Source organism: Hippopotamus amphibius, chromosome 13 (genome assembly GCF_030028045.1).
Source record: "Hippopotamus amphibius kiboko isolate mHipAmp2 chromosome 13, mHipAmp2.hap2, whole genome shotgun sequence".
NCBI classification, from domain to species: domain Eukaryota; kingdom Metazoa; phylum Chordata; class Mammalia; order Artiodactyla; family Hippopotamidae; genus Hippopotamus; species Hippopotamus amphibius.
The window spans coordinates 65,900,971-65,916,892 of NC_080198.1; the positions used below are offsets into that span (position 1 = coordinate 65,900,971).

At 41.6% G+C, this 15,922-nt stretch overlaps 1 pseudogene; it reads left to right on the forward strand.

Moving 5' to 3' along the window:
- Nucleotides 1-3,675: 3,675 nt before the first annotated feature.
- Nucleotides 3,676-15,922, forward strand: part of LOC130834472 (uncharacterized) — a 41,207-nt pseudogene continuing 28,960 nt past the window's right edge.

The following is a 15,922-nucleotide window of genomic DNA, read 5'->3' on the forward strand; positions in this document are numbered from 1 at the left end:
AGGCAGCCTGCGGACCTGCGCCTGGCTGGTAGGACAGTTCACTGTGGCAGGAGCACTGCTAAGAAAGCATCTGGACAGTGGGGACTGTGCAGCGGACAGGCCTAGGAGGCTAACGTTTCTCCGCAAACAAGAGGCAGGCAGAGGACATGGAAGGGGGGACTCTGTCGCAGGATGGCCCTGTAGGGGCCTGTTAACACTGACAATAAAAACTGCAATCTCTAGGTAGACACTTTTTTTGTCTTGAAGGAGATCAGAGTGTGCCACCCCAGGATATGCCACTGCACGAGAGGAAAAAAAATGTGCTTTTCCCGCTACCTTTTTAGGTTTACTAGTTAAGACCCTGTAAATTAGACTGACAAAAGACGGCTTCACAAGAGAAAAGCTTATTACACAAACTTATGCTGTATAAGTTTTATGTAACGTGGGAGCCTTCATAAGGAAACGAAAATCCGAAGAAGGAGTTAAGCCTGAGCGTTTTCATACTAGATTTGAGGAGGTGTGGAAAGTCATGGGAAAGTGTGATAGGACAAAATGTATATGAGCTAAAGGCAGTAAACTTAGCGAGGCCTGTTGGTTTGTATTCCTCTTGGCATTCCTCTGTCCTCAGAAATAAGGATACTCCTTTCCTCCAGATTTAGGGAGGGCAGCTCTCACATGAGGGTCTTAAAACCTGTTTCAGGGGAGAAAGGGGAGGTGAGAGAGTCCTTCCTGCACCTGCCATTTCTCAAATCCTTCATCTTAAAATATTCACCATTCCAAGGTGCCATATTTTGGGGTTGTGTGTCCTGAACTCTTTTTCCACTTTGGCATAAAGATTATTGTGAGCTGGAAACGTTTGAGATTCAACAGCTGTAGAAAGAAGCTATCCCAGATCTTCCTTATTGGACTAAAAGCAGAAACTCCTGAGAAATGACTGCCATAAATCCCCTATCCCAGAGAAGTTTTACGGCCATGAAGAAGATAGAAAGTCGGTATTGAGATGGACCTGCACAAACAAAGCTTGCTACGACAGCCCTTATCTTCTGTTGGTTTCCCCCATATATTTATCTTCCCATAGTTTTCCACATGGGAAAGCCCAAAACCCTTCTCCTTTGTTTTGCTACAGTCATCATTTACCATGGTTTGCTCTAGCCATTCATCTTTCCATCCATCATGCATTATTCATCTATCCATCTAGCCATTTATTTATTTTACGGAATCATTTGAGAGTTACTTGTAGATATCATGACACTTCATCTCTAAATAGTTCATTAAGACTCTCCAAAAACAAAGGCTTTTTCCTATACAAACAACGTTCAGAAACTTAACACTGAACTAACGTTATTATTTAATACCATGCGACTCAAAGTGTGGTCCAAGGGCCAGCAGCATCTGATTGCACCTCTAGGGACCAGGTGTGTGCACGGGGACAGGGGTGGGGGCGGGAGCTGGGGGGCAGAAATCTGGGTTATAACAAACCCTCAAAGTGATTCTTATTCCTGCCAAAGTTTGAGAGCCATGGTTCCAGATTAAGAGAGTCTTAAGAGACATGACAACTAAATGCTGTGTGTGATATCTGACTAGATTTAAATTTGGGGTGGAGATGGGAGGGGGAACAGCCACATGGGGCCTTACTGGGACAGCTGAGGAAATTTGAGTGTGAATTGTACACTAAATCAGAACTCAGAATTGAATGTGCACAGGAATCACCCAGGGAACCTATTAAAATGCAGATGCTGATTCTGAGTCTGGGATGAGCCCAAGGTTCTGCATTTCCAATAAGCTCCTAGGTGAGGCTGATGCTGCTGGCCTTGGGACAATGCTTTGAGAACTAATCTAGAGTAATTCCCCAATCTTTTGCTTTGTTTTTTTAAATTACACTGATATTTTTTGAAGAGCCCAAGCTGACTGTATTGCAAAACATCTCGCAATTTGCATGTACCTAATTGTTTTCTCACTGTTAGATTCAGATTAAATGTTTTTAACACCATATAGGTGACATTGAGCCCTTCTCCTAGAGCACATCAGGAGACACGTGATTTGATTACTCTTTAATGCACCTACAGCTTCAACTTCCAGCCTTTCTCCCTCCACCCATCCACTCACTTCCCCAGCAGGGATGGTGTCAAAAGCAGTCCCAGGAGACCTTAACCTGTACTCACATTCTTCCTGGTGCTGTTGATAGGAGCAACTGTGAAGAACTAATTGGAAAGTTGAATACCCGATGAGACAACTTTCCTTGGTCTGTCTCCCTGACTCAAACCCCAATGATACAAAACATTACAGCCGTGTTTGTGAAGGTCCTCCTGTACTAAAGATGAATCACTGGTTTGCCTCAGAAATGAAAAAGCAGACTGATTCAGGTAAGCTCTGTTGCCAAAAATACCCTATGGAGGATGTTACACCAAAAAACAGAAAGTAAGCAGAAGCCAGCAGAGAGACACGGAGGGTGTTATGACAGACCTACAAAAATCCTTTTGAAGATAAATATAGGTAACAGGGTTTGAACCTCCTCTGGAAAATAGCAACCAGTTCAGGTAGCATCCTTCCTTTACTCTCAAAGGGAATCTCAAAATAGAGTAAGAATCTTTTGGTTCTAAGATATATATATTTCATAGAGAAAACTTATGGAATGCACTGATTGAAGACAAAAAATAAGAATACATGATTTTTGTGATGAATGAGGCATTAGTTTAAAGCTGACTACTCAGAAAACACTTTAATACTTGATACTTTAAAGGCAAACAAAGAAATAGAGGTAGAGTAGTTCTTGAGAATAGTCAAGACAGTCGTAAAACTCCTAGTCCGTGGGGGTTGCTGCACTCAAATTCCGTCCTTGGAACAGAATTACTTTTGAGAAGGACAATGCAAGAACTGTAAAATAAATCTGCCCGCCTAGGTTGGTCAGCCTGTCCCACAGGCATGCTGTGATTTCCTCCGAAGGCAGGGGTGTGGGCCGCAGTGTACACCCGGCTCTGTGAGCTGGGAGGCCGTTGGTCCAGCCAACGGCCTCCCAGCTCACAACCTGCCAAACCCAGGTGGCTGGGAGAGTCAGTCTTCCCCAAAGCTGGGGACACTTTGGATGCCATGTGCACAGTCTGAGAGTCTAAATATGGTGAAGTTTCCAGACACAGACACAGCTGGAACTCTCAGTCATTATATCCCAGAAACAACAAGCATGATGAAAAGAGAGTTTTTACCACGACCTTCAACCTTATCTTTTAGGTCTGATGTGCTGTTATTAATTAAGGGCAACTATAGGGAAAAAGGTTTAAATGCAAGTAAAGGGGGAGGGGTGTAATCCGCTGAATTTAGGGGCCTTTCATAAAAGTTGCCGAAGAACAAGAGGCAGCTGACCTCGCCTCTCCAGTTCCATCTCCCCTGTAACCCTCTGGCACTCGCATCCCAGTCATTCACAACCATTTGGTGCCTCAAACTTGCCACACACTCCTGCCTCTAGGTCTCCGTCCCTGCCCTTCCCACCGTCAGCTGGTTCAATTCAGATCAGACAATCTCTTCCCTGGGAAGCCTCCTTGACCCTCATCCTCTCCAGCGCTGTCCCCACAGCACTCTGTGCTCACGGTCATGGCTGTGTCTGTCTCTTCCTCTAGACTATAAGCTCCTTGAAGGCAGAAACCCTGTTTTGTTCCACTTTGAAATGTCAGCATCTCGTCCAGGGCCTGGCACAAGGCATTAATGACGATAGAGATGTACTTACCACACTCCAGGCACTACTCTAAGTACTTCACATTGATTCATTCATTTAATGTTCACAGCATCACGAGGTAAGTGCTGTTATTATCCCCATTTGACAGGAAACGCAGGCACAAGCTATTTATGTAAGCTGTCCGAGTTCTCATAGTTGGTAAGCAGTGGAGCCAGCGTTTACATCCGGCCAGTTTGGTTCTATGGGTCATGTTCCTCAACTAAACTATGTTGCTCTTAACAAATACTAGATGAAAGGATGAATGAATGGAGGTACCCTAGGTAAGGATGGATGGATGGAAGGATGGATGAGTGTGTAGGTCTCTAGCTGGTTAAAGAAGGCTAAGGCATGAGAAAAATGTGCCCACTGTAGGCCTCTTATAAGGAAGACCCAATTAAGTGCCAGTTTGGGGGCACAAACTATTTCACACTAAAACAGGAACACACAAACGCACAAAAGCAGACACGAAGGAACCCATGGAAATAGCATGGGTTTTGAAATCAGGGGACTAGATTTGACTCATGGCCCTGCCCATGTGAGGCCAGTTACTCTGTCTAATAATACCCACCTCATCAGTGGAGGATATTTGTGCATCCAGCAGAGCACCTGGAACTTAGGGACCTTCTGAGAAACTGTGGTTCCTTCCCTGCTCAGGAGAGATGACATCACCTGGATCTGATTTAACACAAGCAGGAAAATCTGAGGAAAGAACTGGAGTGACTGGCTCACTGGAGGGCAGGGAGGTAGGACTTACTTGCCCTTTTCCTGGGACCAGGCTTTGGGCATGGAAAAGAAAGGTGGACTCACAGTTTTCTCAGCTCTGCCAATTCCTTAAATTCTAGAATTAGTAGGCAACTCACATGTCAGCTTGGAAAAATATGCTCATTATACAAACTCTGATATCCTTAAGGACAGAGTGCTTAATATTTATACTTTAATTCTGTTTCTTAAATAATAAAAGTAACTAAAGCTCATTACAAAAAAGTTAAAGAAACACCGAGAAGTACATATAAGAAAAGAAATGAAAGATCATTCCATGTTAATCATCTTGGAAGATCATTCTTAATTTCTTTCTATGTATATACATATGCATACTTTTTTAAAAAGACAAATAGAATTAAAGCATATACAGTATTCTGTTATTTTTCCTTGATGATATATTGTGGATAGCCATACTAACACATCAACTGCACAGCAATCCACTGAAAGAATATTACATAAATTATTTAACAATACTGTTAAGTGACATTTATATGAAACCATTATTAAGAAAAATACTTCAGTAAAAATCTCTGTACGTATATCTTTGAGCCCCTTTTCTATTATTTCTTCTGTTTAAACTCCTAAAATGGGAATTTCCAGGTTAAACATGGGCATTTTTATTTTGATACATATTGCCAACCTCCCCTAGAAAGGTGGTATTCCATCAATAATATAGAAAAGTCACCCATGTACTCTAATACTGGGGTTAGCCATTGTTTTTAACCTTTGTCAAACAGAGCAAACAAACAAAAAGACTTCTCCTTTTAACTTATTTTTAACTGCTAGTGAATTACATACATTTAAGTGTTTATTGACCATCTGAAATTTTTTGTGAATTCCTAGTTCATGTCCTTAGCACATTTTGTTATCAGTTGCAAGAACATGTATTCATCTTAGGAAATCTGATGCCTAGTATAGAACCTAACACACAGCAGTCACTCAATAAGTTTGTTGAATCCTCATTCACTGACAGCAAAGATATGTTTATTCCCATAGGACACAAGGCCAGGGGTTCTAAGTTTCAATCCTGACTACCAAGAATGTACTATCTAACTGTGGAAAGTCAAATTCTTGGAATTTGAAAATGCCGACCACAGTCAGACCCCCAGTAGGCTTGATGTCATATATTCCCCAGTCCAATACTTTAGAGAGAATAGCTCCTATATAAAAATTTGCTGAAGAATAGATCAGAGTGGAGAGCAGGGGTCATTTACCTGGTATCACTGAGAAGTGCCACATGGCTGACCTGTCTCCAAACCTCCCTCTTTCTTGGTCTTCCAGAAGCCCCAAATCCACTTTCTAGCCATCTTATACCTTAACAAATCTTTGAGTAATCAAGAACTCTTGTTTTCTATGTGATATTTAGGAAAAGAAAAATATTTTTCTATCGAAATCTCATTGGATTCATATTTTAAGCAGCCTTGATCAATGCAGACTATGCAGAAAAATCCCTAAAGGAACATTTGTAATGTTTCCTTTTAATATATATATAGTATATATAATATTATATATATATATAGTATATGTAACATAATTTATATTGTGTTTACTTTTAATGTTTGTAAAAACATATTTTCATTTTCTCTCTTTTTTATTTCAATGATCAAGGCATTTTAATGCTATCAAATAGTTTTCCAATAACATTATAATGTTGTGCCTCCAGGAAAAGGGTCTTATGGGTCTGCTGTGTGGGAACCTATTGGGATGTCATTGGGAATCATTTGAACCATCGTTCAGTAGATATCAGCCCCTCCAGGAAAAATCCATGGAATTTTGCCATCTACCTTTATACACTGCCAAAGTTTCACAAGAATGAGAAACCTTGTGAGAAAGAGCAAAAAATATGAATTTTTTTAGTTCTATCAAAAGATACATCATTTATTTAGTAATAGCTTTTGAGAATTAAAGGAAAAAAAAACTACCATCTTAAATGCATGCATTTAAAAATGTCTCCAGATTTCAGAAATGCAAGAAAAATTTTTTTTAGCATCAGGGAACCACGATGGCCCCATTTTAGCTGAGAAAACAGAAAGAAATGCCTTACCCGAAGAATCAAGGTGTGAACGCATATTTCCTTGGTTCAGTTCTCTTTATGTGACAAGTTTGCTAGAGCAAAGTGGATAAGAAAGAGTTTGAAGTTTGAGGTCAAGTCAGCCAGAGGGGAGGAGGGCTTGGCAGGGAAGGAGTCTGGGTCACAGACTCTGCTGGGGTTGTAATTTTGCCTTTGGCCACCTTGTTTATGACCATGGATGCCAGATTCTACTCCAAACATTCCAAGCTGTAAGCAAAATGTCTTGACTTTTTATTCTCTTTTATTACTCCCAGCATCCTGGCCCACCTCCAGACACCTGCCATTTCTCCTGTTTCTACCAGATACACCCACCAGAATGTCTGCATTCTGAGAGAGATCGCAAAGACTCTCGACTCAAGGAAATAAATTTCCAGTGGTACAAAGGAGCCATGATAGATGGTGGGATTGACATCTTTGGCTGGGCAGTCAAATTCACATGTGTCTATATGTACCCTTAGAGTTACAACTAAAAACAAACTATTGCTAACCATTTTAGCTTTGGAAGCTTGTTGCCATTGGCCTCTGTCCTCAAACAGCCAAGCTAAGCCAGGGAATCCAGAGCACAGAGGTTTAAAACTCCAGGCATGCTGCAGGGAGCCCTGCCTGCCCCACTCTGGGGGCCTCATGTTGTAGTCTGAGCCTCAGCCAGCACACAAGCATCTACGGGACATCTAGAGCAGTGTGGAGTCACCTGTGTGAAAGGGGAGAACGCGCCCAAAACGTGATTTTCACTGTTGTCAATTCTGCCCCGATTTACTGCCCAACTTCCTCCCCTCTCACCCCAACGTTTCAAGAGAATAGAGACTTTCTGTCTGATAAAGTTCTTTCTTTGCCCACATGAAAGGGGTGTGGAGCAATTGCAAACTTGCTGAAGAGCAGTTGTCTGTGGAGACAACCACAGCTTCGGTTTTCAGGCCACCAGCCCCGATGGCTGCCTCTCTTCCTACCTTCGCTTGAGCAGGAGCAGTAGTTTATGCCAACTCCAGAACTTCAAGCGTGTCATTTCTGAAACCACAACAAGTCTCTCAAGCTTCCTGAACAAAGTGCTCGGAGTGGAAAGCCCTGAAGTACTTTCGGGCCTCCTGAAACCACAAAGTTGATTACCGAACAAAGCCCCGGAGCATCCGAGCACAGGAGTGCCTTCGTTGGAGCTCGTCTCAGAATATGAAAAACAGTTGCTGAGAGTAGTGACTAGGGAGGTGTGTGCAGGGGGGAGTTGGGGAGGTCTGCCTTATCTGCTCAGAGCAGTAACACCATCTAGATAGTCTGCACTAGTCTGTACAGTAACGGGTCACAGGCTCTTTAAGCACAAGGACATACTTGTAATATCAACTTTTTAATAATTGTATTGTTAGTAGACCTAATTAAGAAAATATACAATAACCAAAAGCTAGTGTGAGTTCAGTAGTTTTTATATAAATTTATATTTTCCCAGTTCTGGTTATCCTCATATTTATGAGAAATATTGGTACGTTTGCACAAAACATTATTTTTTCACTCCTGAAATGCACCTAGAATCTAGATTCACGGATACTTTGCAATAACCGCATGACCCACTAGAGGTCACACCAGAGGTTAGGAACCACTGACACATAAGAGCTACTCATCACGTTTAATACTTAACAGGTCTGCAAGCTTCCCTGGAGGAGAATCAACTAGGCATTCGGATGTCTTTCAATTCAGTGTTTATTTACGGGCTTTTGAGTTACTAGGATAAATTCCTCTTGAAATGTAATGCCAGAAACTAAATACTTCTCTCTCTCTTTCTCTTTAAAATTATTTAAAAATTTTTGTCCAGCTTCATTGAGCTATAATCGATACATAACATTGTATAAGTTTAAGGTGTACAGCATCTTGATTTTATATGTTTATATAAATCAAATGATTACCATCACAGCCTTAGCTAACACCTCTATCCCGTCACAGAAATTGTGTATCTCTGAAGGAGGGTTATATTTATATTTTCTCCTTCCAGGCAACGAAAACTGTATAAGCCTCTGTATTTCCAGTTTTCCCTTGGCTACAAGCAAATTTAGAACTAAATGTAATGCTCAGTGTGGCGGTCACCTGGTGCCACAGTCCCTGCACTTCCTGTTCTTTCCTCAACGTTGCCTCTAGTCTTCCTCTTTATTTTGCAAACAGCTCTCTTAATGTTGTATTCATTGTAGGCCTCCTCACCTCACTAGAATTAGATGGGCATAAATTATAAACAAGCACCAAGCACCTCCTTTGGCTGTGAGCCTCCAAGACAGCGAAAAGGGGTAAAATGCCCTGCATAGGTTCTTCCTCTGGGCCACTGAGCTACTCTGTCATCTCCTCTGCCAAGTGTGTGCTTGTGGACTAGTATCATTTAATTTCCTAGGCTACATTTCTCCGAGATGATGAGGAGTGTTGGGGATGGTGGTAGGTGAGCAATGTGACTCAGAATTACGATAGCCACACTACACAGGGCTTCAAAGCAAAGCAAAAACAAACAAACAAACAAACAAACAAAAACCAAAGCAAAACCTTCTCTGTCCTAAGGAATTCAAGAGAGGTAACCATCATAGGCAATAAAAGCAGCCCCTACAGAGGCCAGGAGCTCTCCCCAACACTCTCAGTGGCAGAATCTCCTGACCACTCTTCCAGGAAACTTATTTTCTGTTTTATTAATTATCTGACCTATTGCCCTTGCTTTGTTCTAGCCTCTCATATCTCCTCTTTCAACCGGCCTCTTTCCGCCAACGACCTAAGCCACTTTACCACAAGGGGGCAGTGCAGTCAAAGAAATTATGGATCCTGGGGCTTCCTAGGTGGCGCAGTGGTTAAGAATCCGTCTGCCAATACCGGGGACAGGGGTTCGATCCCTGCTCCAGGAAGATCCCACATGCCGCGGAGCAACTAAACCCGTGCGCCACAACTATTGAGCCTGCGCTGTAGAGCCTGTGAGCTACAACTACTGAGCCCATGTGCTGCAACTACTGAAGCCCATGCACCTAGAGCTCATGCTCTGCAACAAGAGAAGCCACGTCAATGAGGAGCTGGTGACCACAACGAAGAGCAGCCCCCACTCACTGCAACTAAAAGAAAGCCCACGCACAGCGAAAAAGACCCAACACAGCCAATAAAATAAATAAATAAATAAATAAATTTATAAAAACAAAAAAAGAAATTATGGATCCAACTGGTCTTGCTACTCTAGGCTAAGAAGTTTTAGTCATAAAATCATGCCATACATTGTGCTTCAGAAACTTGTCTTTCTCCATGATTTTTTTTTCTTTCTCCACTCTTAAGCTCACATTCTGGTGAGATGCATATTATAAATCTACATTCATATCCATGTTTTTATAAATTGGTTGTCTTGAATTCTATCAAAGTCCTCTATACTTTAAGATGCCACTTAACAGGTGGTGATGTGATATGTATATCAACTAGAGACCCCAGAAGTTATTACTTTAGACCAGGGCCTCCTTTGGGTGCAAACTGCAAACCACAAAGTTATGATGTTGAGGTATTTCTTAGAACGAAACCCCTTCAGACAGTGCTGTGAGAGCACTGCAGAGTTAGGGGGTCTCTGAACTTGAAAGGAAGCTAAGAATTACTACCTACAAATATCCAGTCTGCTGAGTGATTTTCCTCTTTATAACAAACAGAGGCTCTTGAGTGTTTAATCTGTGTACTGTGAGTTTGGTTAGTGTGAGTCAGACCCCCTAAGTCAACTCTGACAGGCTCTAGCTGCTGTGTGGAGTATGGTGACTCCCAGGCTCTGCCTTAGGGGCAGCTGCTTTACCCCGTTATCCCTAAGTGTCTGCTTTTATAATGTGGACATAGCATTTGCTCTGCTTTGATTATAAGAGTTTGTCACTATAAATAAAGTTAATGCCAAAAGGAGGGTAAGTATTATTATGCACATAGTCACTGCTCCGTCATTAATTCGACGGTGACTACTATTTCTTAATTAGCACCAGAGGGTTACTTGGCATTTTTCTAGAAAACAGAGAGGAAGAATAGGCCTGCAATCATCTCTGAATCAGAAGAAAGCACCAGTCATCGCTAAGAAATTTGGCCTTTGCTCCTTTGAAAGGAACCTGAACTGACCAAGAGACTTAGGATTTCACTAAGAGAGGTGGTTCCCAGAGAAGTGTAAGGATGATTTGATAGTCAAGTATGGTGAGATTTTCCAGGCGTCTTACGTTGGTTTACAAAGGCTCATTAAAATTGAAAAGAACTAGACTTACTGTGGTGATTATTTTGCAATACATACAAATATTGAATCATTATGTTGTACACCTGAAACTAATATAATGTTATGTGCCAATTATATATCACATTTCTTTTAAAAAGTTGAACTTCCTAAAAAATAGACTGAAAAGAAAGGACCAACTGCTAGGGAATTTAAAGCAGAACAAAGAAAACAGGTTAAGATCAAGGGAGATGGCATTCGTCTCCCAGTCGCTAGAGGAGGATATGAACCTAGCTTAGATGGGTGCTTACTCCAAGTTACAAAACTGCCTCCTGTCATAAGAGGTGAGATTTTTTTTCCCTCCAGATAAAGTCAATCAGCTAATACAGACGGTCACCCTAAGTACCAGGTAAAGTTAGAATAAACTATGTGTGACAAATGGTGCTATCAAATCGTCTTACCTCAGGACTAGCTATTGTTTATTTTGAAAACCTGTACGTAATTGGTTGCATCTGCATGGCTATATATGGGAGTAAGATTTCTGTCTTTTGCATCAAATTCAGGTTTAATGCTTATTCAACAACAAAACTGTTTCCTTTTTCTAAAACAGGTTAGGAAAGAATATGAAAGGAAGAGAAATTTACAGAGGAGAGTGTACTGAATATGGGCACTATGTTCTTAACTTGGATTTCTATAACTGTCCTAGGAGGTAGGTATTGCTATTATTATTATTATTATTATTACCCTTGTATAAAGGAGGAAATTGCGTGAGGGAAGCTAAGTAATTTTCCCAGTGCTACCCAGAGAAACAGGTGGGATTCTAACCCAGCCCATGTTCTTAACTGCTACCATGCTTCCCGACTCCAGGGTCCACATTCTTAACCACGCTGCTGTCCTCTCTCCAGAAGGGTCTGTGAATAGAACAAGGAAAGGCAGGATAAAGGCTCAAGGGAGGCAGTCCTGGGTCTAGCTTCTCAGCAATCCTGCCACACTGATAGATGAGTATAATTTATTTTCATTTCTCTGGTAATACATCTCTGTTTCTTTATTCCAGTACTGTGTGCTTGAGGGTCCTTCAGCATAAACATGACATTACTTCTCAAGTGAATCAGACTTCAGCACAGAGAAATCATTCAGCAGATATATTGAGTTTTGTGACCAAAACTTGGGAATAAGGAAATCTATAAACAGTTTGGTGGCAAGTCCACCTCTGGGAACTAAGATAAATAACACACACCTTCATCAGTTCAGTCAAAATTATATAGATAAAACTGCATACATTTCGGGAGAAGGCAAGCATACTGTTTTGTAAGAGGGGAATATTTGTTGAAAGCATTCATGTTAGAAACAATTGTAGGGATTCAGAATCAGTATCAGAAATAACTGCAGATACACATAATGAAGGGGATTTTCACAAGTAATCTGGACCATGCATAGAGGTTAAGGAAACCACGAAAGACAGAATAGGGAGGCTGTAGGTTATACTAACTAGTATAGTAATGGCCACACCTTATTCCACAAGAGCAACATTTCAATTTACCAAGAATAGAGTGACCCTAGTGTAACATTAAATGACCCAGAATTATCATCATGAATACAAACCATTGTGTTGCCTGGAACTCTCCGTCCTGATGCTTCACCATACTCTTAGATTCTTGTGTCTAATTTGTAAATTCCTTTTCTTTCCCTCGTTGTAGATAGGGTGCAGTGATGTGTCTGTCTCGAGTGGTTACTGCTTGGGCAGACACATCGTGTGAAGGCTGCCAACTCCCTGTGGTTCCCTTACTCCTCCCTGATGCACAGGAGCAGGTTCCTAGAAGCAGCAAGTTTTCTATTGTGACCTGGTGCCTGGTAACAGTTGATTGCATGAAGGGCGGGCATCTGATTAGGTTAACCAGGGGTCTTTCCCGGGTACCATGGATTCCGGAGCTAGAGTGAGTGTTAAGTTCTCTGTGTATCTGTAACTGTAATACATGAACTGAGAAGCTGTCACCTAAGCCCATCATATGGCCTGTCCTTTGTAAAGTAGATGCTTCATAAGAAGAAAGAATAAGAGGCAATAAAAAGTGTGCAAGGATTCACAATGGACTTCTCATTACCAATTTGATTCCTTCTTGAGGCCCAGAACATTCCTGTCCTTAGGTTCTATAAGACATCTCCATATTCTGATAATAAATCCCACTTTACCCCTCATGTTTATGTGATGTAATAGGCCTTTGTTGATGCTTCCCCAGCATCCATTCTTTACTTCCTCCTTCCCAAAAGCTCCCCAAATTTCCAATCATATGTTTTGAGTAGAATTGACCCTAAATCTCAGATTCAGAGTGGGCCCAGAATGAAACCAGTTAGCACACCTCATTATCCTCATTAGGGTTATTGGTACATGACCTAGTTTGTCCTGATTGAGCTAATAAGAGACTTATCTGGGAATTTATGAGAAAGTTTCCTTTGTCATTCTTAGGAGTTAGCAAAAAAAGATGCCCAGTGGACATAAATGGGGAGATTTTAAGTGTCAGGTGCTTCTGATAGACACCTTACAACCATAAGGGAAGTCAAATTTAAGATAAAGCCAAAACCATGCAGAACAAAAAAACAAAAAAACGAAAAAAAAAGAAAAGAAACTGGGTTCTTTGTGAGAATCTGGATCAAACTTTGCCTGAAGCCTCTAGATATGTCACTTACATGGATGATATATTTCCTTTACTTTTGCACTTACTCTTTTTTTTTTTTATAAATTTATTTATTTATTTATTTATTGGCTGCATTAGGTCTTTGTTGCTGCACACGGGCTTTCTCTCGTTGCTGCGAGCGGGGGCTACTCTTCATTGTAGTGCGCAGGCTGCTCACTCTAGTAGCTTCTCTTGTTGTGGAGCACAGACCCCAGGTGCGTGGGCTTCAACAGTTGTGGCACATGGGCTCAAGAGTTGTGGCGCACGGGCTTAGTTGCTACGTGGCATGCGGAATCTTCCCAGGGCAGGGCTCAAACCCGGGTCCCCTGCATTGGCAGGCGGATTCTTTACCACTGCGCCACCTAGGAAGTCCTCCTTTACTTTTAAAGGGCAATTTGAGTTAGGTTTTTGGTTGCTTGTAACTAACAGAATCCTAACTGATAAGCAGTTTTAAGGTGATTTCTGTCATTTGCAACAAAAGAACACTAACTTTGCGGTATTCAGAGACTTAAATCTGAGCAGTATATGCAAGTCAAAGTAAGTAGGCACTGAGGAGAGGGAATCTGCTAAATAAGTACTCAGGCTTATGTGTGTTGGGGAGAGGGGAAGTTTAAATACTATTTTTACTTGTTCTGAGGACTTTAGGTGGTTACTTCCTGATTTTGGTTTTCTCAAGAAGCTAGACTACCAAAGAAAGGAATTCAGGATAAGTCCTAGCATATTTTTACTAATAGAGGAGACCTTAGAACAATGAACTAATTCAACTTCTTCATTTTATATACACTCCATGAAAATTACTGCATATCCTCAAACACAACTGTAGCAGGTTGTGGAACAGAACTTCTTCTATGCCTTGAAGTTTCAACTAAAGCACGAAGCTGAAAATAATGTAATCCCTCTACATTCTAAAGAGTCATGACTTGCTGGGAAGCATTCAACTTAGTCTGGTGACCTTTACCCATACATACTGTATAAAAGCAAACTAAGGATTCCTTGGGAAGAGGAGTCCTTGCATAGAGTTCACAGTAGAGAAGGTATTTCCCTTCTCCTCCCTGTGGGGGAAGATCCAGGCTACATGTCCCCTAAGTGCATGAGGGAGACCCCAAACTTAGTCCTCCTAGATACTGGGGTTGTCTGCTAGAACAAGGGCTGACCCACATCACTTGTTATGTGCTCCACCACTAGAATGCACATGGATGAGTCTGGGGGTCACATCTGAAGAAGAAACCAGAGTAGCCCAAGATGGCAAGGCAAGGGGAGAGGAGAGCAGTAGGATGGAACAGAGCAAGGATGCCAAATGTTCCTCAGGCCAGTTCCTGGTGAATGGGTGGTGGAGTGGCCACGTGAGAGTCAGTCCTAAAACGCTCCAGCACAAAAGGCTGTCCACTGGGGTGAGGGAATCCTGGCAGAACAATGCTGTGTGGGGTTACCACCAGGGACGGGCGTGGATGGGGTATCACAAGAGGTCATCTGGGGAATGAATCGCCTAAGTCAAGAACCAGGGCAAGTGGATGGACATCTCGGAAGAATTCACCAGTGTGTACGGTGAAAGAGGACAGCAGAGTCAACAGCACCAACCAGTTAAAGCATCACCCTTTACTTCTTGTCTCTCCTCTGCCACTGGCCCTGAAGGAACCAAAGATAGCAAAGATGTACGTCTGCAGGGGGAGAGAAAGGAGAGCAAGAGAGCAGAGTGCCCTACACTTTTTCCCCACAGCTGGTTTAAAGCCAGGAGTCAATTTCATGCTGGCAGGCAGAGGAATGGAGAAGCTTTAATTGTGTGAAAGATTTAAATTTTGATAATAGATTGGTTGTCCTTCTATAGCTGAAAATAGGATGTTCTGATGTCCCAAAATGACTGGAAAAGATTGGAATCTGCCTCACATATTATCCAGATGTGGAGAACGGAAAGTCAGTATGGTGTTCAGGGGCAGTGATGGGAGAGGAATACTGTGTCACCTGCTAAAGGAATCAGTAACGATTTTATCATAAATATAAACCAATATACAACAACATTGTATATTTTGAGGCGGAAATAATAGCAGATCAACAAATTCAAGCTGCAGACCTAGCATTCTACTAATCGGTAATCATAGAGCAATCTACCGATAATGCTATTTAACTAAAACAGAGCTTGTCCAGAAATACGCCACAAAGATAGTATAAACCCCTGCCAGAGAAGCCTCCCTGCCAAACGCATAGGTTATGATTCAGCTTTGAGGGCACCAACATTATTACCACATGACTGTCCTCTCTGCTTTCTCTTACTCTGCCCATTAAAAACAATTCTGACTTTGGCTCATTCAGTCACTTCCCTGTTTGCCTAGAAGGTTCTTTAGAGACTTCAAAATACTACAGGTTCAAACATCCAGTTCTACAGTTACCAACCTATGGGTAATTTTGACTATATTATGTGAAAGAGAATGAATATAAATCTTGTTCTTATGTGTGAGCAGGGAAAAATTCATGACGATCGTGTTTGTTAAAAATTAAAATGCTTGTGTTTTGGTAGTTTAAACTCTCCTTGAGATCTTGTAAAAGATAACAGTTTAGTTTGGTACTTGGATGAATCT